The 26594-nt window shown below is 37.0% G+C and overlaps 1 long non-coding RNA gene across 1 annotated transcript in view; it reads left to right on the plus strand.

Moving 5' to 3' along the window:
• Positions 1-24278, plus strand: part of LOC111178251 (uncharacterized) — a 69877-nt gene extending 45599 nt beyond the window's left edge. Inside the window, exon 4 of the long non-coding RNA XR_016391322.1 lies at positions 11443-24278. This is a non-coding gene — a long non-coding RNA (uncharacterized LOC111178251). The remainder of the gene's footprint in view (positions 1-11442) is intronic.
• Positions 24279-26594: the final 2316 nt, after the last annotated feature.

Here is a 26594-nt window from a genome sequence, read left to right on the forward strand (position 1 = left end):
CCAAGGCATAGTGAAATGCTAAGTATATCCTTAATTATGCTTCATGACACCAAAATAAAATTGAAAGATATTTGTTTGCTCTAAACAAGGCCAAATAACTACTGTATGTACATATGTACTATTTTGTGCGTGTTGTGCTCACAAACCTTAGGTATATTTATGTGGTGTATCATTATATCTTTTGACTAATTCTTCACTGGTTTCAAAATGCTTTAACATTTTGCTTAGCATTTGACCACAGCTGAACACTGAGCAGACAATCTCACTGAATTGTCTGTGTTGGACATTTAAGGGTTTTCCACCCCTCTCAGGATGTATGAACTAATTCAGAATCTTTCAGGGTATGCAAGCAGTTTAATTTTTTCCAGTGTGCATTGATTGTATGCAGAGATATTAAATTGTATCTGTCAGTGTTCATCTGTTGCCCAATAACATTTGCTTAGTTCCCCAGGAGTGTTTTGTAATTCCGCTCCCCTGCATCTTGACTAACTCTAATATTCATCCTTCTCTGGTTCTTAATAAACTGGTGAAATTGCAACCCCACCAGTCATACATAGGACTGTAGCACCTCCCTATTAACCTTTTATATACACTGAGATTTGGTCATTCATTCTTACTCTTAGCCTTCCACGTCTTAAACACTTTATAATCCATAGCTAAAGTAGCGCATGCTCACCCTTTATTTACTGAATTTAAAATGTAAGCACGAAAGGATGTGAGGATAGTACTGTTTTCATAGAAGCACTTTTTTTTCTAGAAGTTAGCCATTTAGTTTATCTATTGAATATCATAGATGATACTTCTTTGACTTTTTTCACTAATAATAGTTTGTCCAGTATTCTAGCTTTCCTCCTGTATTCATTATGGTTGCTTTAACTAAATGCAACTGATATCTTTGAAGGCATATATTCATAAGACACTTTATGGTATAAAGTTTCAACTCATATTTTTATGTAACAGTAGTTTCAAAAATGACATCAGAATTTAATGTACACATCTTTGTTTGTGATATAATCTATCAATTTTCTTCACTTAATTTTTCAGAGACTGTACTACAGAATTCCTAAAAGGGCAAAAACAAATAAAGCATTATTTCCTAAAGTAAGGCTTGCAAAATTAATAATTAACATGACAAGGGAATTAAATTTTTGACGTCCTTAACATTGTAATGCATAGAGCTAGTCCAGAAGACCATTAAGTAATCATTATCTAAATTATGGAGAACAGTAGATCCCCATTCTGTCAGGTAGATGCAACAAACTAAGAAATCTTTCTTTCTTTTTTTAAAATTTTATTGAAATATAGTTGATTTACAATGTTGTGTTAATTTCTGCTGTACAGCAAAGTTATTCAGTTATACATATATATGTTCTTTTTCATATTCTTTTCCATTATGGGTTATCACAGGATATTGAATATACTTCCCTGTGCTATACAGTAAGACCTTGTTGTTTGTCAAACCTTTCTTTATTATAGAGTCTAGGTACTAATTATAGAACAGCTACGGAGGTTTGAACTTGTTCAGAGTTAAAAACAATGGTACACCCACATGCTCTTTCAGCCACCTTTCAGTAACCTGCCTGTTTCAAAACTTGGAAGCTTCAGCTCAGATTGTTAGCTTTTACCGTTTTTTTTCTTTTTTTTTTTTGCAAGATACATGGAAAGGTGAAATAGGATAGAAAGTCATTACAATTCAATGGTATTCCTGTATTGCCTGTAGACAATATTCTGACTTGTTTTTCTCATAGACACTTGGTTATAAATCCAAATGAATATTTTTTTTTAATCAGTCTTGGAAGAGAAATATCTCATCACAACCTGTTAAGCTTTATTTGTGAGAATATAATGAAAAGTTTAAGAAAGGAGGAAGAGACTTACAATACCAAGATTTTCATGAAAATTAATCTAATCTATTGCTAAACTCAAATTCCAAGTCTGAGTTTTGAAACAAACTTTCCATGGCATTCTAACTAATCTGCGATGACTGTTACATAAATAGCTTTTTTTTCTCTACACTAAATACAAAATGCTCTCATTTCCAAATCCCTGAAAAGCTGTTTGTGATGACATTGAATAAACAGGAATCCTTTTAAAAGAATAGGCCATTGCTACAAACAAGTCAATTTCAGCATTCCTTTCCCAGAGCTATTTTGCATATTGGGTCATACAACAGTTTTAGTCCTAGTAACTGTCTATTTTGGGAGCTCACCTACAATCTGGTGACATTATGGAAAAAGTATGAAATTAGAACTGCAATATGAATTTTAAAAAAAGGCAAACATCCAGAGTTTAAAAGATTATATTAGTACTTAGCTACTTTTCATGTAGAATGGTGCTTTTCAAGCACTAATTAATCCGCTTAAAACCCCTGTGAGCATGGCTGGGCTAGAAGAAAATCAGAGTTTTGAAGAGAGAAAAATGAAAAGTTTCTAGTGGAGCTATATTTTTCCATAACTCATCTCCAGGCAGAATCTCCTAAATAGGTGTCAATTAAATTCTGCCTATCTGAATAGTCAGGCTGTTCAGTAGATTAAGAAATTCAGTTTTGCCTGAAACCCTTAGGGGTAACCCAAAGCCTTATCTCATAGTCAAACAAAATCTCAGATTGAGAAATCAAGGAAGCCCAGAAGTATCCTGGATATTTGTACATATTCAGGGTCAGTGATGGACTAATATAAACCTAAATACACTGGTTCTAACTAGAATTGGACATATTGCTAGGAAAATAACCAGTTAACTCACCGTGTCTAATTCCTTACAGGTCAATAATTCATTTCTGACTATGGCAGTTTCATTCAAACTTTTGGGGTGATGGAATGCATTATGGGTGTCACTGACTGCCACTGGCAGGCCTGAGGCATAAACAAGAGAGAAGACCAAACAGAAGGGAAGAAGTGGTTGTGGTAGAAGATCACCAACAAATTCTTAAGATGTCAGCCATAATTTCTACCAATGGCCTGGAGGGCAGGGAGATAAATGCATTACCTGTTAAAGCAATGGAATGAGTAAAAGTAAATTCAAGGAACAGGTCATGCTAGAAAGTGCAGGAAGATCACCACATATAATAGCCAATTCATGTGAGAACCACGTCACAAGCCAGGATATTGCACGTAGATAGAATCTATGAGCTATCCAAAACACAACTCAAGAAACATGTCAAATTCAAATACGACATTGTGGCAAGGAGTAGCAGTACAACTACCCACACACACGGCACTTATACACACATGAGTTATCACTTCCTAACATACTTCACAATTGACTTATGATGTTCCCCTCCCACCCTCCCCCTACAGAATGGAAACTACTAAGGTAGAAAGTTTTGTACGTTTTGTTTACTGATGAATGCATATACAACAGTGTCTGGAATATAATAGGCTCTCAGTAACTATTTGCTGACTAAGTGAAGTTTAAGAAATGAGTATGGGATGTTACAGAGTGGATGAGTGAGGGGTACAAAGCACACTGAGCTCATTACAGTGGATTGTTTATCAACTACTATTTCTATAGCCATGTGGACTCTATCTTAAAGTACAAGTTCTCTATGGCTGCTGCTTTTTAGACAAATAGAATGGAGACCATTGAAGTGAACTGGGAAAAGGAGAGAGCAACAGGAGAGGGGTCCAGAGAATACTGAAGGGTGAAGGGGTGATATATTCTGTAGGATCCTGTTGTCCATTGTAAGGATTTTGGCTTTGACTCAAAGTGAGGTGGGATGCCATTGGAAAGTTTTGAGGAGAGGAGTGACTTGATCTGACATAGATTTTAAAAGAATCTCTTGGGTTGCTGTGTGAAGAATAAACTGTAGGAGGAAAAAAGCCAAAGCAGGGAGACCAGTTAAGACACTACTACAGTAATCCAAAACACAGATGATGGTGGTTTGGACCTGAGTGATAGCAGTGGAGGCTTTGAGAACTGATCAGACTGAGGGTATGTTTTGAAGGTAGAGCCAATGGGATTTCTTGATGGATAGGACATGGTGCGTGAGAGAAGGGGAATGAATCAAGGATGATGACAGTGTTTTTGCCCTGAGCAAATGGAAAGATGGAGATATTTATTGAGATGAAAAAGGCTTGGTAGTTGAAAGATTGGGGATGTTAGAAAAAAAAATAGGTTGGAGATTTCAATACATTTTCAGATAATTTTCTTCCTTGGCGGGGGCAGGATAGCAGTGGTGGTGGATACTAATCATTTCATTGTTGCTTGTTTAAGTCAACAAAACTGTGAGTGGGGATTTGGGGGGTTGTTTTTTGGTTTTACTTCTGAGATGGAATATGATACAGTACAAAGAATCTTCAGAATATCTATCAAGGACAGAATAGATTTTATTATAGTAGATTAATGAGCACATTAAGATAAACTCATTTAGTGTTTTACTGTGATAATTCACTAAGAGAAACTAAGTATTTTTGGTGCCTATTGGTCCTCTTAAATTGACTGATACCAGGAAACTGTAAATTAAATATACATATGTGTACCAGGTGGAAACCACTAGCAAAAACAAGATCAGAGTGACAACCAGCCACACCATATTAAACTAAAAAGGCTACACACACACACAACTCAGAAGTTACACTACTTTCTGAAAGTGACATCTTAAGGAGTGTATTACTGATTTTATTCTTGTAAAAAATCTGTACAAACTCAGTATGGCTAATATTATGGCATTTGTTAAGCAAACAAATATTTGGAGACACACCCATATCCTTTGATCCAGAATTCCACTTCTACTAATTTCTCTTGAGGTAATATTAAGGATGTGCACAAAGGTTTACATCCCAGAATGTTTCTCAGGGCTTTTGTTATAATAAAAATTGGAGACTGTTTAAATAGCCAAATATAGAGGATTTTAAAAATTTATGCACATTCACTCAATGGAATACTATGCAGCCAATTCAGAGAATATTGTTGAAGTGTACATATTAGTACAGCAAAACCTGCCTGACACATGAGTGAAAAAAACAAGTTAGAAAACAATATTACATATGACCCCACTTGAAGAGGTGTGGGGTTAATCTATTTTTGATAAGAAAAGTTCTGCAAGTGTATACCACAAAATGGTAACTGGTTTCGATGGTGGGATTATGGACAGTTTCTATGGTTATCTCTATTTTCTAAAATAAACTTGTACTACTTTTATAATAAAAATGTTCAAATGCATAGAACAACAAAGATTACAAGAGATTAAAGTATTTCATGCTTTAGAAAGATAAACAAGTCTTGTTTTCCCTGGAGACACACCCTTGTTCATGCATCATAGGATAAACCTCTAACAGCATATTATTACTGGCACTCCCTGGCTACAGTATTTCTGGTTGAGATTAGTATGAGTTGCCAAGTTAAGTATTTAAAACACTCACAAAAAGCCCTTCCAATGTAAGAAATGTGGCTAAATACCCACATGTTCATAAAATGACTTTCAGGGTTTTACCAATTACAGTAATAATTTAAACAAATAACAATTAGTATGCATTCTCACAGAACCTTGTGTGCTTTTGCATTAGCTATACAAAAAAGGGACTAGGGAGAAAACTCTCAACAGAAATGAGAGAACAAATAGCCAGTATCTTTAAGTTTCTCATTAAAGATCCACTTTTTTCTCCATCTGGCCAGGCAAATAATGTAGAGATGGCCAACTCTAGATTATGCAGGGTCATGAGGGGCAGAAGCAACGTGGATAATTGAAATCCACTGATAATCTGGAAACCTAATTTTATCTAATAGTTGCAACCACCTCCTGGACAGAACCCTCAGTAGAGCTGCTAATGAGAAGCGTAATTGAGTGGTTTGAGTTCATCTGCTTTCAGTTATCCTTTGCAGGTGCTAATGAACAGTGAAGTGGTCAAAAGGCTGTCAGCCAAAGGAAGTGGTAGGAGAAAAAGCAGGACATGGATAACCCCAGAAACTGGATAATCAGCCTCGAAATTGTTGAGTTGACTAGAGTGAGGATCAGCTATTAATTATCTGCTTAACTAAATTCTACAAGGATATATATCATGAAACCAGATCTTCATATTAAGGGTGTTCATGTATACAGAGTCTATCTTGGTTAACATGAATTATGGTATAGTCTTAGAAACTCTCTATACTGCAGTGATTTTCCTGGGCAGCAATGATAGGGTATTTATTGTCAGAGCACAGCTAATCAACTACAGGCTCCACGGCTAAATATGGCCAACAGGCTGCGTATGAGTCAGGGCTCTGGCAGACAGCCCTTCTTTTAGACCAATGGGAATGTGATTGACTCACTTCCATGCCTTTCTGGGAGAGAATATAAGCATTGCTGGTATCCAAATTGTTTTTTTTTTTATTATTGCTCCAAATTCATGTTTTAGTAAACAGCTTTTTGAAAGTATTGTTATGGTGAACATTTTGTGGTTTATGTTAAGCATTTGGTTTTCAAGAATTGTTGAAAATAAATGCTTTTAGAGTGCAGTTATTTTCAAGTATTACACAATAAACTCTAATATTTGTAACTAAAACTGTATCTATGTTTGATTAGTAATTAAGCTCTCAAATAGTTATGAAAGTAATTTCCTTTTATAAGGCTGTACTTTAGGACAAATTGCTTGATACATTCACTAATATTCAGAGCTTCAGCTATTTCTACATATGATTATGAATGCAGCTCACTATAGTGGTAGTAAAACTGTTTTCCATTTATGGCAGTAGTTTAAAACAAAGTACAGTGTAAACTATCTGATATTTGTAAATAAAACTGTATCTGCACATGAATATTAATTATGTTTTCTATAGCAATTGTGAAAGTAATCTCCATTTATAGCACTCGTTTTGAGTAAATGAGAATTTTAATCATTTTAACATCAACTGTTATTTCTTGATCTTGTCCTATGATAGTGTGTCCCTTTGCCCATATTGTGAGCAAAAGGGCAAACAAACTAGTTTTATAAAAGGGGATTGTTTAAGCCACTTGAATATTCTAGATTACTCCTTAACTTTTGCTTAAAACTAAATAATTTTCATTTCAATTACAGATAACATTTACCAAATTCTACCTAACTGAAAAAACAAGTCCCCAAATTTCCACTTTAGTGAAAATTTGGGTAAACTCTAGCCCAATTTACTTCCATAAAAAACAATGGCATGAGTAGATGAATTGTAAAATTTATTCATGTTGCTTTATATGTATTGACTCATGTAATACTTGGGGGAGATGGTACTATGACATCTCTAATTTATTATAGATGAGAAATTAAGATTAGGTAATTTGTCAAAATTCACCTAGAGCTCCTAAGTGGCAGGGCTCAGATTTAAACCCAAGCAGTTGACCTCTGGAGTCAAGCTTTGTAATCCTCCATGCTGTATAGTTTCATTTAGATTTCTGTTGCCTAACATATGCAGCCTGCGTATGACTACTTTTAGGTACTCCTGGACCATCTTCCAACTTTTATCTCTGTTAATTTGGCAAGTGTCTACTACGTTCAAATAGGGCCACAGAAATTCTATTTATACATAGAGTTTGAATTAATTTTCATGTGTTTGTCAGTTTGATTTCTCCCACAGTTAATCAGTTCTGTCTTTTATTTTATTTTTTAAACCTTTGCTATTTGATGCCTTCACTTCCACCATGGATATGGATTTCTATTAAACAAATAAACAATAAGGAACTAATTATAATACACTGCATTTGCAAAGCACTTTCACAGGCTTGCTCTCATTTGGTTCTCACAAGTTCATTTATTATTTTTTAATTATAAAACTACTCAAGTGTAGCAGGAGTCTTCGAGTGAGCGGCTAGGTTGTAGAAGTACTCACTGTGGATGGAAACATGTCCAGGCATATCTAGATGCCCAGGAAGACAGACCCATCAGAGGTTTACTTAAATGAGGGTTTAAGGACTCTGATATGAGTTATAATAACTGGGTAAGCTGAAATTAACATCTGCCCCAAACAATAATACCCCTCCCTGAGTTTTGGGAGAATAAGAGCCCTCCTTTGAGTAAGAATTCAGTTTAATAGATGGGAAAGAACAACTTTGAGGGAAGTTATTATTGAGGTAAACTTCTTTGATTAGGAAAAAAATGGTCTGTGTTAGAGAGGAAGGGGTGGTTGAGTAGAACACGCATGGGGCTGTGCTGTGCTAAAGGCTCAGTGTCAGGGGTGGTGCTGGCTCTGATAGATAACGATTCAAATAAAAGAGCTCTAGCATTAGAGTCATCCTAAGAACTTGAAAGCACAAGGCAGTGCTATTTGTGGCTTAGTAATACACTGATGTACAAGTAAGGGCAGAAATGACTGTCGGAATGGAATGGAAAAGCAACTAAGGCTACAGTATCGTGGCTGACATCCAGAGGTATGACAGAAGCAGTAGTTTCTGCTAGGGCACAGGTCTGGAGCAGCAGAGGCAGAGATGACAAATGCCATAAGGAGGAGAAAAACCATCACTAGCCATTCATAAACCATGTGAACCACATTCCTTGATTCTGCTCCACCCCCTTAAATTGGAAGGGAGAATGGATCCCAGAGATGCAACTATTGGAGGGTGAGAGATTGATTGGATTATACTATGATTGGACCCTCCCCTCCCTCTCTTCATTAGAAGAGTCTAAAGAAACGATTAAGGTCACACACATATTATAAATATTTACAATTATTTTACTATCACTACCAAAACCAAACCAACCAATCTAGACAAATCCTCATTCAATTGATCACATCTCAATTTTATGTAAACACAATTCTTAAAGAGTCATCTTTTCCCCCTTTTTTGATTCTCTTTTTTCTCATAGTTTGTTTTATTATTTCCTTCTTTATTTTACATTATTGAGTGCCTGCACATGTAAAGTACTCTACTAGGCCAGGTGGGGATTACAAAAGTGGGTAAGACACAGGTGCTTTCAGCCTAGTGAAGGAGCCAGACATACCCACAAAATATAAAGTAGCATCCAAAAGATGGAGAAGTTCAGGAATAGTACTGACTAATAGCTGAAACTGAAATTTCTCATAGGTCCCAAGTTGGTGGAGGGGTCAGATATTTCATATAGAGAGCCAAGTCAAAGGAGCAGGGAAGAGAGGTAAGGAAGCAGGAGTTAAGTAGTGTGACTGCAATCAGAAGACTGCCAAGGTAGAGCAAGCATGCTGAGAAGCAAGATGAGGAAAAGTCTCTAGGAAATATCACCTCTCTGTGTTAGCATTTAGAGGCAGTAACCTTTGTGGGGCATCTATGACCTTACCTGTGGGTGGGAAAGGAATTACTAAAGCACCAAGCCTGATCAGATTCAATCTATGTTACTGCTATTTCCTGCAATTTGGCCAACTGACTTTTCAAAAATGTATTTTATTGAACTATAGTTGATTTACAATGTTGTGTTAATTTCTGTTGTACAGCAAAGTGGTTCAGTTATATTCTTTTTCATATTCTTTTCCATTATGGTTATCACAGGATATTGACTATAGTTCCCTGTGCTATACAGTAGGACCTTGTTGTTTATCCATTCTATATATAATAGATTGCATTTGCCAATCCCAAACTCCCAATCCATCCCTCCCGACCCCTTGGCAACCACAAGACTGTTCTCTATGTCTCTGAGTCTGTTTCTGTTTTGTAGATAGCTTCATTTGTGTCATATTTTAGATTCCACATGTAAGTGGTATCATAAGGTATTTGTCTTCCTCTTTCTGACTTACTTCACTTAGTATGATAATCTCTAGGTCCATCCATGTTGCTGCAAATGGCATTATTTCATTCCTTTTGATGGCTTAGTAATATTCCATGGTATATATGTACCACATCTTCTTTATCCATTCATCTGTCGATGGACACTTAAGTTGTTTCCATGTCTTGGCTATTGTGAATAGTGCTGCTATGAACATAGGGGTGCATGTATCTTTTTGAATTATAGTTTTCTCTGGATATATGCCCAGGAGTGGGATTGCTAGAGCCAACTGATTTTAAAACTTTTATTTTGGCTCATTTAAATAATAAGAGGTGGTATGTCTACTCCTTACAGCCTTCTTTTGAGAATGGAGCTGTTTTACTGATCTAACCCTCCCTTTCAACTTCAGGGAGACAGGCTCATGAAGGATGAGAATTCTGATACTGAATAAAGGGATAGCCCACTCAACCATGTGTTGTTTATGAGAGAGACTCCCAAAACTCAGCCATCTAGAAATGCCAAAAAGAAATGTGTGATTGAATGTACGTATGACAGTCACATCCAAAAAGAAAACTGCTGTCAATATTGGTATTGGATAAAATATAATTTAAGAAAAAACATTTAGTGGGGCAAAATAAGTTTATATTCATTTAAAAAATCCAAAATGGGGACTTTTCTAGTGGTCCAGGGGCTAAGACTCCGTGCTCCCAGTGCAGGGGGCCCGGGTTTGATCCCTGGTCGGGGAATTAGATCCCCCATGCTGCAACTAAGGGTTCATATGCTACAGCTAAAGATCCCACACACGGCAACGAAGATTCCACGTGCCACAACAAAGACCCGGCGCAGCCAAATAAATAAATATATAAAAATATCCAAAATGAAGGTATTTTAGTCCTGAATTTTGTGCACTAAAAAGTAATATCAAAATTCATTAAGCACTTGATGCTGATGTTAAAAATAAGTGGAGAAATGAACAGAAACAGGATTACAAAAGCTTAACATATCATCATTAGCCTCTAACTATCAAATAGACTAAAAATATGGAAATATAGGGTACAAGAATATTCATTGCATTATAATATGTAAGAGCAAGAAACTGGAAACCTAAATATCCATCAAGAGACTACTGGCTAAGTACATTATGCTAATCCATACAATGGACCATCACAAAGCCCTTAAAAAATGTGGTGTCTCTCTATATAATGGTATGGAAATTTGACCTGGTTATCGACATTATTAAGTAAAAAGAAATCAAGTAATATGTTTAGGATAAAACTTTTTGTAAAGACAAAACTACATGTAAGCTATGTATATACACATTCTCTATGTAAATGCATAGAGAAATGGCTGCCAGAAGTTGTTATCTCAAGGAGAAGAAAAGAGAAACTCACTTTTTTACTCTGTGTATTACCTAAATTGTTTGCATTTTACATGCATGTGCTTGTGTTTTATTTTTGTACATTTAAAAAATAATTTTTACGGGCTTCCCTGGTGGCGCAGTGGTTGAGAGTCCGCCTGCCGATGCAGGGGACACGGGTTCGTGCCCCGTCCGGGAAGATCCCACATGCCGCGGAGCAGCTGGGCCTGTGAGCCATGGCCACTGGGCCTGCGCATCCGGAGCCTGTGCTCCGCAACGGGAAAGGCCACAACTGTGAGAGGCCCGCGTACTGCAAAAAAAAAAAAAAAAAAAAAAAAAAAAAATTAAAAAAAATATAATTTTTAAAAATTATATACAACTTGAGAAGAGCAATAACTGTAGATAAAACTAAAACATAACTGCAAGCATACCTTGTTTTATTGTGCTTTGCTTTATTACTCTTTGCAGGTACAGCACGTTTTTACAAGTTGAAGGTTTGTGGCAAACCCTGCATTGAGCAAGTCTACTGGCACCATTTTTCCAACAAGGGTTGCTCATTTCATGTCTCTGTGTAAGAATTTTGGTAATTCTCACAATATTTCAAACTTTTTTTTACCATTATTATATTTGTTATGGTGATCTATGATCAGTGATCTTTGATGTTACTACTGTAATTGTTTTGGGGCACCACTAACTGCACCCATATAAGATGGTGAACTTTAACCAATAAACATTGTGTGTGTTCTGACTGCTCTACCAACTGGCCGTTCCCCTGTCTCTCTCCGTCTCCTTGGGTCTCCCTATTCCCTAAGACACAACAATGTTGAAATTAGACCAATGAATAATCCTACAATGGTGTCTGTAAGTGTCATGTGAAAGGAAGAGTCGAAAATCTCTCACTTTAAATCAAAAGCTAGAAATGATTAAGCTAAGTGAGGAAGACATGTTGAAAGCCGAGGTAGACCAAAGGCTAGGTCTCTTGCACCCAAAAGTTAGCCAGGTTGTGAATGCAAAGGAAAAGTTCCTGAAGGAAATTAAAGCTATTTGTGCTTATCACATGAATGATAAGAAGTGAAACAGCCTTATTGCTGAAATGGAGAAAATTTTAATGGTGTATACAGAAGATCAAGCCACAATATTCCCTTAAGCCAAAGCCTAATCTGGAGTAAGGCCTTAACTCCCTTCAATTCTATAAAGTCTGACAGAGGTGAGGAAGTTGCAGAAGAAAAGTTTGAGGCTAGCAGATGTTGGTTCATGAGTTTGAAGGAAAGAAGCCATCTCCCTAACATCAAAGTGCAAAGTGAAGCAGTAAGTGCTGATGTAGAAGCTGCAGCAAGTTATCCAGAAGATATATAAGATAACTCATGAAGGTGGCTACATTAAAAAACAGATTTTCAGTGTAGACAAAACATCCTTATATTGGAAGAAGATGCCATCTAGGACTTTCACAGGTAGAGAGGAGAAGTCAATGTCTGGCCTCAAAGCTTCAAAGGACAGGCTGACTCTTTTGTTAGGGGCTAATGCAGCTGGTGACTTTAGTTGAAGCCAGTGTTCATTTACCACTCTGAAAATATTAGGGCCCTTAAGAAATGTTAAATCTACTCTGTCTGTGTTCTATAAATGGAACAACAAGGTCTGGATGACAGCACATCTGTTTACCACATTGTTTACTGAATATTTTAAGCCCACTGTTGAGACCTACAGCTCAGAAAAAAGATTCCTTTCAAAATATTACTGCTCATTGACAGTGCACCTCGTCACCCAAGAGCTCTGGTGAAGGTGTACAATGAGATCAATGTTTTGTTCATGCTTCGAACACAACATCCATTCTGCAGCCCATGGATCAAGAAGTAATTTCAACTTTCAAGTCTTATTGTTTACAAAATACATTTCGTGGTACTTCCCTGGTGGCACAGTGGTTAAGAATCCGCCTGCCAATGCAGGGGACACGAGTTCAAGCCCTGGTCCAGGAAGATCCCACATGCCGCGGAGCAATTAAGCCTGTGCACCACAACTACTGAGCCTGCGCTCTAGAACACGTGAGCCACAACTACTGAAGCCTGCATGCCACAACTACTGAAGCCCGTGCGCCTAGAGCCCATGCTCCACAAGAGAAGCCACCACAATGAGGAGCCCACGCACCGCAATGAAGAGAAGCCCACACACCGCAACGAAGAGTAGCCCCCGCTCGCCGCAACCAGAGAAAAGCCCGTGGGCAGCAACGAAGACCCGATGCAACCAAAAATAAATAAATAGATAGATTACAAAAAAAGAAAAAAGAGAAATACATTTCGTAAAGCTATAGCTGCCATAGATAGTGATTCCTCTGATGGATCTGGGCAAAGTAAATTGAAAACCTTCTGGAAAGGATTCACCATCCTAGATGCCATTAAGAACATTCATGATTCATGGGAAGAGGTCAAAATATCAATGTTCACAGGAGTTTGGAAGAAGCTGATTCCAACCCTCATGGATGACTTTGAGGGATTCAAGACTTCAGTGGAGGAAGTAACTGCAGATGTGGAAATAACAAGAGAACTAGAATAGAAGTGGAATGTGAAGATGGGACTGAATTGCTGCAATCTCATGATAAAACTAACAGGTGAGGAGTTGCTTCTTACGGATGAGCAAAGAAAGTGGTTTCTTGAGATGGAACCTACTCCTGGTGAGGATGCTGTGAATTTGGTTGAAATGACAACAAAGGATTTAGAATACAACATAAACTTAGTTGTTAAAGCAGTAGGAGGGTTTGAGAGGATTGAAAGAAGTTCTACTGTGGGTAAAATGCTATAAAATATCACTGCGTGTTACAGAGAATAATTCGTGAAAGGAAGAATCAATCCATGTGGCAAACTTCATTGTTGTCTTATTTTAAGAAATTGCCGCAGCCACCCCAGCCTTCAGCAACCACCACCCTGATCAGTCAGCAGCCATCAACATCGAGGCAAGACCCTCCACCAGCTACAGACTACAGCTCACTGAAGGCTCGGATGATGTTTAGCATTTCTTAGCAATAAAGTATAACATCAACAGATTCAAATAAATTAGTATTTCCATATATGCCTTAGGCAAAATGTAATACCCACTCCATCAATTGAAGTATAATTAATAATTAAGTACCTACTAGGTATCAGATACTGACACAGGTGCTCTGTTATATAGATGAATAAGACATAATCACCTACCTCATGGAGCCCATGGTCAAATTAAAAGAAAGATGAATGAATATAATTAAGACATAATGTTAAGTGCTTTGGTAGAGGTTTGCACACATTAGTGACTCTTAGCACAGTCAAAGGTTCAAGAAAGGCTTCTTTTATTTTTAATTTAATTTAATTTAATTTTCCCTCAGTATATTTTATTTTATTTTTTTTGAAGTATAGTTGATTTACAATGTGTTAATTTCTGCTGTACAGCAAAGTGATTCAGTTATACATATATACATTCTTTTTTATATTCTTCTCTGTTATGGTTGATCACAGGATGTTGATTCTAGTTCCCTGTGCTATACATAGGACCTTGCTGTTTATGCAAGAAAGGCTTCTTGAATAAGTATTTTTTGCTGTATCTTGAGAGGTTGGTTTTACAAAAGAGATGAGGTACCTTGTTTCTTGGCACTAGAAAGGATGAGTGAAAACTAGATGAAGATGTGTGTGGGGAGAGGGGATAGAAGAGCAAATTGGATTGCCTAAGAATTGCTCTTCTCATTTTATTTTCTCTCCATGGCTAACACTGTAATCTAAACCACTATCATCTCTGGTCTAGACTTGTGCAATAGTTGCTTAACTATTCTTTCTCTTTGTACTTTTTCTCTTTGCCAATTTATTCTCTGCATAGCTAAAACAAATGAGCTTTAAGAACATAAATCAAATCATGCCGTTCCATACCTAAAACTCTTCGGTGGCTCTCGCTCTTGGAATAAAATAAGATCTTGTCTCATTTGGCCTCTCCCCTCCTCTACAACCTCATTCATACCATTTTCCCTGTTCCTCACTAGGCTCAGTGATCATGCTTTTCTTTTTGTCCTTGAAAACACTACACCCTTTCCTGCCTTTGGTCCTTTGGATTGCTGTACCCCCAGACCCCGACCCCCACTTTTCCCTAACCCCAAAGCTCCTCTCCACTGCCTATATGCTTTACCCATTTGTCTCATGTTCATCTTTCAGGTCTTACCTCAAATGTCATTTCCTTGGAAATATCTCAGCTGACCATTTTCTCCCGTACACTCTTTGTTAACCAGTTTATTTTCACTATCATACAGCTACAGCCTGTACATGGGTTGTTTACTTACTTTCCTGCTTCTTTATTAGAATGTAAGCACCCTGACTGCAAGGACCTTGTCTGTCTTTATCACCACTATATCCCTATAACTCAGACTAGTGGTTAGTGCATAGTAGGGGTTCAATAAATATTTGTTGAATGGATTAATCTCTGCATAGCAAGAAAAAAAAAAAACCTTTGTAAATAATGCTAAAATACCAATATCAAACTAGAAAAAAATATGTTCAATATATAGGTAATGTATAACATCTCAAGTGTTAATATCTGTACACATATAGAGCTACTACAAATCACTAAGTAAAAGAATAACAGATCAAATATGCACAAAGGATATAAACTGACAATTCATGGAAGAAGTACAAATAACTCCTACACATATGAAAATATCTTCAACATGTTAATCATAAGAATAGAATTTTTAAAAAGTAGATTTTTAAATCTAATTTAGACCTATTAGATTGGCAAATATTGATATGATTGTTAATAACTAGTACTGACAATCTCATATACACTTATAAAAGTATAGATTGGTAAATCTTTCTGAAAGGCAATTTGATATTATCTTTTAAATTTAAATAGTACATACCCTTTGATCCAGATTTTCTACTTTCAGGAATTTTCCTACAGAAATAAACAAATAAGTGCTGTTCAAAGCAGTGTTTTTCTTTAATTGTGTACATCAATAAGAGACTGGTTTTAAAAAATTATATTTATCAAATAAAATTTTTCCTATATAAAAATGAAGAGGCTGGTTCACTATATTATGATAATTTACACAGTATAATAATATGTTAATATTATGAAGCATTTCTATATGTAGTGGCCTGTAAGGATGCAGAATATGACCTTGAACTTCATCCTTGTACTGTTTCTTCCTTTCTTTCACTTCCTGAACTTCCTGGCCCTTTCCCTTGTCATAGTCACCTGTATGGCTTGGAGGTAAATTAGCATAGTTATAGCAAGAATTAAAAGGGAAAAAGTTAATATATACTCTTTGCTGTTTTATCTTATTTTGTTTTTAACTTCTAAACTGTCTGTAGAGAAACAAAAGGAAAGGCCCTCTGGAAAGCAGAACATAGAGTTGGTGATGGTACAAAGCTTACAAAGCAAATAGAAGAAGAAAGGACGCTGTCTACCCACTCCTCCCTAGTCCTGGGAGGAGATTAGATTAGAATAGGAGGGAGTGTGTTTGTGAGGGTAAAGAAAAAGTCCTTGGAAGTTATCATAATCTAGAGACAAAAACCGGGACCTTGGGGGACATGGATGATAGCAGGGACTGAGGGGCACCAAGTATTCTGTTGGTAGTCACTGTCAGGGAGCCAAATAAAAGCTGAATCAGTATGAGCAAACATACATCACTAGTCAAGAGAGTATATAACTCTGCCAAGGAATCATGTCACCTCTTAAATGTGAGCTAGAACTTCCCTTTAAGATCTGCCTGTGGTCCTCACTGCTGCTTATGCAGCAGAAGTAGACCCTGAGCTTTTCTGGGTCCCATCCAAACAGTGTCTTGTGGATGCTTCTTTTTGACAATAGCCCAAGACTCTGGTAAGTCTTCCAAAACAGAGAGGTGATGGTGTTTTAGCAGGAAAAGTCCTGTCCATGGTTCTTCAGTGGGACTGGACAGTGATAGAGAAGTCTACTTTTGTGATACGGAGATATAGATATATACACCAAACTGTTAACAGTGAATGAGGTAGAGTGGAGAGATTTTATTTTTACTCTGTTTTGTATATTTCTGAATTGCTTGGATTTTTAAATAATAAAGCATACATTACTCATATAATAAAAAAGGCCACTCTTGAGAAGAATGGAGAAATCTACTAGATAATGCGAATGCTGCATTTTATGTGACTTGTTGATAAGGAGAATAAATTAGTCATTCCTTCAGAAGCACTTGATGTCTACAGCAATTATTTATTAATGTCAGTGTGTATGGAATGCCCAATCACTTGGGGTCAGGACACCTTTAAAACCAACCAGGGTTCTTTGGGAAACAATCTACTCCAAAAGATGTTTACCAAATATATGTCAGCACAACTGTCTCATCTCCCCATCCTTAAGACCCTTTTGTCTGTGGCTATATTTTTCTTACGTTCTTACAGTTGGCATTTTGTGAACTTCTGTTTCCACCCATATCTCCTGTGGGACTTGCCTCCCTACCATAAACAACTAGAAAGATGCACAAAATATATGAAAGAACTGTTTTCAGACCTTGGACAGTAGGCTGTGCAGTATTTTAGTCCCTGAGAGGAGGGAAATGAATGAGGTGAGCCCTACAACCATCTTGACTTTCTGGTGGAGACACTTTCCAGACAGTAGCACAAGGAAACAATTTCACTGAGTGGAGGACATCAGAATTTAGGGAGGCCAATGCAACTAGAATTTATGAGATTGATTACTGGAGTGGGAGCTACAGAGAGAAATGGCTCCACAAATCTACACAGGAGTCTCCTTAAGTCTTTGGCTAAACCAGTCTGTGCATATGTAGGGTGAAACTCCACCAGGCTGGGCAAAGAAAAATTGTTAGGAAAAGAAGAATTACCAGAAAGCTGTAAACCAAACAGTTTCAAGAGTTCACACAGGGCTGGAAATCATTTTGGTTCCAACTGGCCAGAAAGGAAGGCATTGCTGAATACTCAGGGCATTTACTAGTGATCTCAGAAGATCATACCTTAGTAGTGGAGCTAAAAGAAGCTTAAAAACAAGCCTCAAAAGCATTAAAATGATCTTCATGTTACGTAACTGTCTGCTAGAATAAAGTTCTACACTCTTTAAAGGACTAGTATAAAATCTAGTCCTCAACAACATAAAATTAACAATGCCTGGCGTTCAGTAAAATAATTACTAGACATATGAAGAAGTATGAAAATGTGACTGATAAGCAGAAGGAAAACACAGATGCTGAAATGAGAGATGATAGAATTTGCAAACTAGTATATGTAAACATGTTTAATATATAGGTTCCATATATTTAAGGAGGAAAGCATAACTATAATGAGAAGAGAAATGGAAGAGGTAAAAAAGACCAAATGGAACTTCTATGGATGAAAAATACAGTATCTGAAATGAAAATTTCATTGGATGGAATTAACAGCATTAGATATTGCAGAAGAAAAGATCAGTGAGCTTGAAAACATAGTTAAAGAAACTATGCAAACTGAAGCACAAAGAGAAAGAAAAAGACTAAAAAAAGCCAAAGGGAGCTCAGTGACCATATCAAGCAGTGACAATACCAAGCAGTCTAGCATACTTGTAACTGGAATCCAAAGAGGGTGATGGGGGAGAAAAAAATGTTTGAAGAAATAATGGCCAAATGTTTTCCAAAATTGATGAAAACTATAAATTTATACATCCAAGAAGCTTAAAAAACTCAAAGCAGGATAAATAAAGTGGACATTTGTGTTTACTTGTTTTATGGTTTCCTGAATACTGGTTTATGAACTGGATTGTATTCTGAGTTTTAGCTCTAATTTTCCTTATTTCTGGCTTCCTGATATGGTATCTTTCCTGATTTCTCAAAACTGATTGCCATCTGGACCAGGGAAATTATAATGTCCATGTTGACAAAGGGGAGGAGATGTTTATGACTACAATCCCCCTTTGTACATGTTGAAACTCTTCACTCAGGTAGAAGGTCTCTGTAATCTCTACCTGTCACCATGAGTCCCTTGGGCCTTATCAATGACTTTGTGTTGTTAGGTTTCTTTTATAGTTGCCTAAGATGACAATTCTAATTCTATTGGAATGTTTTAAATAATAAGTACTATATCTTACAATTACTTCTATTCCTCAAGTGTCTATTTAGCACCTTGTACATAAGCCAATCAATAGATAAAGGCTTATTGATTGGTTAGTTCAGTGGTCTTCCAACTGTAGCATGCATCAGAATCACATGGAGAGCTGATAAATTACAGATTGCTGAGTCCTATCACTAGAGTTCACAATTCATTACATCTGGTGTGGGGCTTGATAATTTGTATTTCTAACAATTTCTAACAATTTTCTAACTGGATTAGACTATATTTCTGAAATTCAACTGTTGAGAGATTACATATATTTCAAGTCTCTCTTTAAATCCTACCTCTTCCATTTGGCAAGTCCTTCTCCCTCAGAATAATAGCTCCTCTTTCTAACATGTATTTCATAACCTCTCTACATCTCTTACAATATTTATCATAGTGTTTCTTCTTTATAAGTTGTTTATATAATGCGTTTATCTTGAATACTAAATTGGCTGCAGAACTAGATCTTCAAAAGCTAGACAGAATAATTAACAAACTGACATTTTTCCAAATATGTATCATTATGTGTATGTATTTCTATATCCAAAAGAAATTATTTAATGATTTCATTAGAAACAACTAGGTGATGAAAATGAAGATAGAACTTAAAAATTTCAGTTCCTGCTTCTTTATATGTACCAGGTGAATGAAGTGTTGGATAGGATTTGTGTCCCTGAATTAAGAAGAGTAACTCCAACAATAAGTGTCTAATTATTCTTCACTTTTAGTCCTAGTTATTTTTAGTAGCACGCTCTTAACTGCTGGGAAAGATTGAATATTCCCCCCCACAACACCATCTTCCAGAAGGAACAACTCTAACGAGGGTAAAGGACACATAATTTGAGTTTTGGGTGCTGGAAACAATGAAGTAAACCTGTCAGGTGTGCTCACACGTGAAAGGTGTGGTAAGATGAGACATCTCCATGTCGGGGACCCCCCCCCATTCCTTTTTATGTAAAGCCAAATGATCATAGGATTAGTGCCTGGAGCACAGAAGACTGTTTAAGCAAGCTCAACTTTAGGATTTTGGAGGAAGATTTTCTCTTTATCAGTCTTCTCACTATCAGAGTGTAAGACCTGAGGGTGGAGAAAAGGGAGGGGTCAAGACCAGTCACTCTTCTTAATTCTAGTCTGGGCCCTAGGCTAGAATGGAGATCAGGTAGATAAGGCGTCATCTTCATTTACATATGGTCCAGCCCAGTTTAACCTGAGACCATATAAAGATTTGAGGCCATAGCTCTAGATAGAATGAAGTGAGTGTTTGTCCAGTGTCTCCTATGTGTTTTTATATACTCCTCAGGAAACTCACAGAGGAGCAGGCATCATGATGGAATCTGAAGATTTTTTTAATTTAATTTTTAAAAATTTATTCAATTTTTAAAAGTTGCTTTCCATTTACAGTTATCACAAACTATTGGCGATATTCCCCGAGTTGTACAATACATGCTTGATCCTATCTTACACCCAATAGTTTGTACCTCCCACTTCCCACCCCTATATTGCTTCTCCCCCACTCTCCCCACTGGTAACCACTAGTTTGTTCTCTATATCTGTGCCTGCTTCTCTTTTATAATCACTAGTTTGTTGTATTTTTTAGATTCCACATATGAGTGATATCATACAGTATTTGTCTTTCTTTGTCTGGCGTTTCACTTAGCATGATTTGGGACCACAGCCATCTCTCTTTCCATCAGTGCTTATGACTAACATATGTGATCTATTATGTATCAAGTTATGTAGGGATGAAGCCTGTTTCATTCAAAGTATCTGATTATAACATCTCAGTAGATGAATCCTCTGTGAAAATGAAATAATATCATTATTTTAATTGAATCGGTAAGTTGTAGGATTCTTTTTATCTTTTAAAAGAAAATTTGCATACTATTTCTGTAAAGCCTGAGTTTTGCAATAGATATAAATATCATCATAAAAAGCTGGATTGTGTTCACTAGAATAGGTTCCTCATTACTTTATTCTCCTGGAGGACACAGCTCTTAAAGAGTCTTCTCTTCATTTCTATAAGTTCTCTACTAGTCAACACATTGGTATTATGAAGAGTTAATTTATCATTGGCACCAGCCTATCAATAAAACCATTTTCATGGTCAAGTCTAAATGATCCTATATTATTCCAAAAGAGCACAGTTGGAATAAATTATAATTACATTTCTTTTATGCTGAAATGAAAGGTCATTTCCTCAGGTCTTTACTCACACTGAACTATTAAACATGTATTCTAATAAGCCACATTCAACTTTTTTATACACCATCTTTATTGCTTGCTTTCTATCCTCCATTTCATTTACTGATCTGCATTTCTGTTTATGCCAGCATCCTCTAATAATGCCATGACTTGCTCAGCAAAATCCTACCACTTCTGGCGACTGACCAAGCTTATACAATGTGCTTTCACATAAAAGCTTCCTCATTGCAGACTGCTATGTGAACTATTTTGGTAGGGATTTTATAATGCTGCTTTATAATTAAATGAATGAAACTTAAGGATCCAATTTCAAATTAGCTTGTACAAAGTCATTATCTATCATTCTGACCAGAAAAGCAGGAAGCCTATAACATTTGAATAATATGCTAGTGGGAAAGGCATGTCACTTATCCTAAGTCTTAACATCATATTCAAATTTGGACACAGTCTAATTATATTTGATAAAATGTAGGCGTATATAAAAAGCACAAATCACTTATCAAGATTTATGTCTTAAAGTATGATAGCATCTAAAAGTTGCCATGTAATTTACTAAATAAAAATGCTACAGTAATTTAACCTAAAGCATCTGGAATTAGCTCATCATCATGTGTTTTGAGGGAAAAATATTCCTAAAGATTTAAATATATTTAGTGATGAACTTGAAGGTTTTTTTTTTTTTTTTTGCGGTACGCAGGCCTCTCACTGTTGTGGCCTCTCCCGTTGTGGAGCACAGGCTCCAGACGCACAGGCTCAGTGGCCATGGCTCACGGGCCCAGCCGCTCTGCGGCATGTGGGATCTTCCCGGACCGGGGCACGAATCCGTGTCCCCTGCATTGGCAGGTGGACTCTCAACCACTGCGCCACCAGGGAAGCCCAACTTGAAGTTTTTAAGTTGTGAAAATTCAAGTGTACTTATGTTTTATCATTCTTTCCAATAAAAATACTGAAAAGCGATTAATCTCTCATAGGTATAAATATAAAAGTGAATCATTTTCCTAAAATAGACACCCACTGTGAACAGAGATCCATAAAACATACTCCCCGATAACTTCCATGAAATAATATAGTACCTTCTTTTGTATAGTGTTTGCTAAGCATAAATTAAAAGTAGCTGAGTGACAAGCACAGTGTTAGAAAAATTTCCCAAATGTTGATTTTTAAAATCCGTGAATATATGCAATAAATATTATATAGTATTTATTTTTTCCCTGCCCAAATAAGCAGGACCTACATTAGCATTGGGTCATAAATCCAGAAATGCATCTTTTTGCAGTCATTGCATGTGCATGCACACACACACACACACACACACAGAGAACTTCTTGACAACTGAAAGGAATTCACCAGTGATCAGTCCCTGGTGTCAGAGTAAGAAGTAGTTAAGGGAGTGCTGGTAAATCCCACCTCCTACGCACACTCTTCTGACAAGTGGAATGTGATCCCAGTAGAATGAAAAAGTGTCAACTGTAATGATAGTAAAATTCATGCTTAAGGAGTAGCTGAGCCTTTCTGTCACCTGGCTCTGCTGATCATGTCGTTGCTCCATTTCTATTGACAATTAGTATCTCTATCCACATTTCATATCTCAGAAGTTGAGTAAGAGTTCAAAAGTGGAGCAATTCTGGATGATGATCGGCTCCAAGATGTAGCCATGGGAGTGAGTGGTTAAAGGCAAACATTCAAGTCTCCTTAATTTCCTGTGTTAATGTACTTTTGTAATAAATATTATTGGGGTATGTGGTAGGCAGAATTCCAAGATGATCCCAATGACTCTTTTACGATCTCCTCCCCTTAAGTCTGTGTGGAACCTGTGAATGTGTGAGACATCACTCCTGTGATTATGTCATATTTTATAGCAAAAGCGATTTTGTAGATGTAATTGAATACTCACAGGAACCCTTGAAAGGAACTGGACTCTTCCTAAAAGAAGCGATTTGAAGCGTGACAGGGATTTGATGCAAGGGACTTTCATTCATCACTGGATTTAAAGATGGAGGGTTCCATGCAGCAAATGACATGAGCTCTAGATTAGAGCATCCCCGGATTTACAGCAGGCAAGGAAACTGGGACTTAGGCCATACAGTCACAAGGAACCAAATGATGCCACAACCCTGCGAACTTAGAAGAGGATCCTGAGACCCACATGAGAACACAGCCCAGCTGACACCTTGATTTTAGCCTGAGGAGAATCTGTGCAGATAACTCACTCAGTATGGTACCCAGATTTATGATCTACAGAACTGTGAGCTAATAAATGAGTGTTGTTTTAAGCCACTAGATTTGGGATAATGTTATGCAGCATTCGAGGACTAATACAAGATATACTTTACATACAATAAAATACATCCATTTTAAGTTTATAGTTTGATGAGTGTGAAAAATGAACACACCACCACAATTAACATATAGGACATTAATGCCCCAAATTCGCTATGCTCCTTTGTCATCAATTCATCCCCTAGCAGCAGGCACCCACTTGTTTGATTTCTGTCACTTTGTCTGATTTCTGTGGCTCTATGTGTTGAATCTTGACTTGCTCCTTCTCTTTCTCTCTCTCTCTCATCATATGAGGGCAATTATCATTTTTATACTCTTCTATACAAACCAAAAAAATTTTAAATCACCATTCTGAGTACATAGAATAGCCTCTCTAAATACTTTTTAGTTTATTAATTCAAAAAATATTTGCTGCATACTGGCTCTGTGCCAGGCTCTGTTCCAGGCACTGAGATATACTAATAAGTGAAGTTAAGTCTATCCCTTATGTAGCATATACTCCAAAGATTCTGGGAGGTTGTTGTTTTTTTGTTTTTGTTTTTGTTTTTTTAATGATGTGATTGGCTTCCTGGCTGCGAGTCCTCTAAACTTCACTGCTGGGACCATATAACTCCTATTTACATTAGCCTTATCTCAGACATTAGGATAAAGCTAAGTAGACCAAGCCTCAAGGTCTCAGAATTAAGAATCAAGTTTGTCTTGCTGTATAGTTCCATGAATTTGTGTATGAGGAGAATTAACTCTGTACCTTCCATCTTTGTCTAGCATTCAGTTCTCCTGGGTCTGAGGTCCAGCTGTATCCTTCTAAGAACATCGTTCTCAACTCTGGCCAAACCCTAGAATCACTGGGGAAGATATGAGAAAGTACTGATGCCCATTCCTACTCCACTTGGCTTAGGCCTAGGTGATGATATTTATTAAAAGCTCCAATGTGTCTAATACTTCTAATTTGCAGCCAAGGTATGAAAACACTCCTCTAGCTTTTTCATGGAGTAGTGTCCTGCTCTTTGAACCTGTATCTATGGTGGGGTTCCTACTTTCTGTTGCCCAGCAGTGGTGCCATCTCTACCCTATCTTTTCCCCTCTGTGGTAACCACTGAAGCCATGCATTGAAAATAACTTGTAAGATGGAAGGAGCCTATGTCCTTGAGTCACTGAAGGCAAGGTCACCCACTGAATATTGCATTAGACTGTTGTAGAGATTGCTAGTTGCTGCCAAGGATGTCAATATGTCAAGATGAAAAAGTATATCCTGTTCTTCTTTAAAGATGGGATTGCTATAAGCAGATATATAAACAGAAGTAGTCAGGACTTCTTGGAAGTCTCCTTTAAAGAGTTTGCTGTGTTCTTCCCTACTTTGTCTTGTCTTCCTATATGAAGGCAGATGTAATGGCTGGAGTTTCAGCAGCCATTATGTAACCATGAGGATAAGGGTCACACATCCTAGGGATGACAAATGAAGACAGTAATGGAAACTGGTTCTCTGATGACATTGGAAGCTGCCATACAAGTCCTGGTATAAAAATCTCCAGATTTTTAATTACATGAAAGGAAAAAAACTCATGTAAACCAGTATTTTTTAGGTGTCTAGTAGTAATAGCAGAATATAATTCCTAATTCATACATTCCTAATATCATACTTCCTGTGCTTTTAAGGATCTTATCTATTATCACCCACTGGCTCTTCCTGACACCACCTGTCCATCTCTCTGCACTACCTTCTGTGGCTTGCTGTTTGGATCTCTGTTATTTCCTCATGAATCAGTCTTGTTTCTTGATCTTTGGTCATCCCCAGTTTGGTCTGTCTTTCCTTCAGTGGAAACCTGTCACATTCGATCGAGAATGCATGTATAACAATCACTTAAGGAAATTCTAAAATGCTTCCCAGCTAATGTGAATGCAACAACTTGATTCTCTCAGTGTGTTTTCTATGTCCACTTTTCTCAATACCAAATTCAGATGGTCTTGCCAGCTCCATTTTCAGGTGAAAGTGAAAGAAATAGTAGTATATAGATTATATGATGGACAACACCCTGTGAAATCCATCATTCAAGGAACAGAGGAGATTGGATTGTGTGACCTATGGTTTATAGGTGGGAAGACACCACTTATCATCTCTAGGAAGATCTGTTATTCCTACTGACTTTGTTCATGCTGTGTAGTATGTTGTTTTCCAGGTCAGGTAAACCTCACATCCTTATTAAAGTTGTTTATTTCCTTTGTTGATCTGTGAAAGTAGGAAAATAATAAAAGATGCGCACAAGATAACTCATGAGCCAGTAACTTTTGTTCTCAGTCTGGGAGGCTGAAAGTGAAAACGTGAACTTGTGGTGCACAGCATGGTCTGGTTGTTTGAAGAACATCACGTGATGAAAGCAGTAATAATGGGAGAAGATACACAGACGGTAGGAAAGCCACATCCATGGGTGGCTTTGTGGCTTCCAATTTGCCCATTAGCACCTTGAGAAAACCAGTTGAAATGGGTAACTTTGTGTATTTAATTCAAACCAGAAAAAGAAAATGGTAGCATCAGCTACTGAAATTCACATCAAGAAAAATGACTATGTTTTTTCTAAGGTAGACATGTTTCCTCCAGAGTTCTGAAGTTCCTGTGCCTGGAAGATCTTGCATTTTTGGTGTGACTTCATAAAATCTAGTTCTTAAGGTTGAGTTGGTAAAAATGAACTAGTCTGTGCAATGAGGTCCTTTTTTTTTTTTTTTTTTGGCCACATCACTCACGTGGGATCGTAGTTCCCTGACCAGGGATCGAACCTAGGCCCTTGGCAGTGAAAGCATGGAGTCCTAACCATCAGGACCACCAGGGAATTCCCGAGGTCCGTGTGTTTAAAATCCAATTGATAATTAAATATTTTCACTTGACTCTTCTTTTTATTTCCTGTCAGTAGTCTTTTATGCTAACGTGACTGCTAGTTCCCCAAAAGTCTTAAGTTAGAGTTACTCAAACTCTCTTAGAAAAATAGAATAGTTTATTTAGAGATAATTTGTAATCATTTGTGTTTACAAAAGAAAATAGTCATGGACAAATGAAAAACACAAACTTTGCCCTCAAAC

This window comes from Delphinapterus leucas, chromosome X (assembly GCF_059928025.1).
Source record: "Delphinapterus leucas isolate spDelLeu-1000000601 "Yukka" chromosome X, BTC_Dleu_Yukka2, whole genome shotgun sequence".
In the NCBI taxonomy this organism is placed as follows: Eukaryota; Metazoa; Chordata; class Mammalia; order Artiodactyla; family Monodontidae; genus Delphinapterus; species Delphinapterus leucas.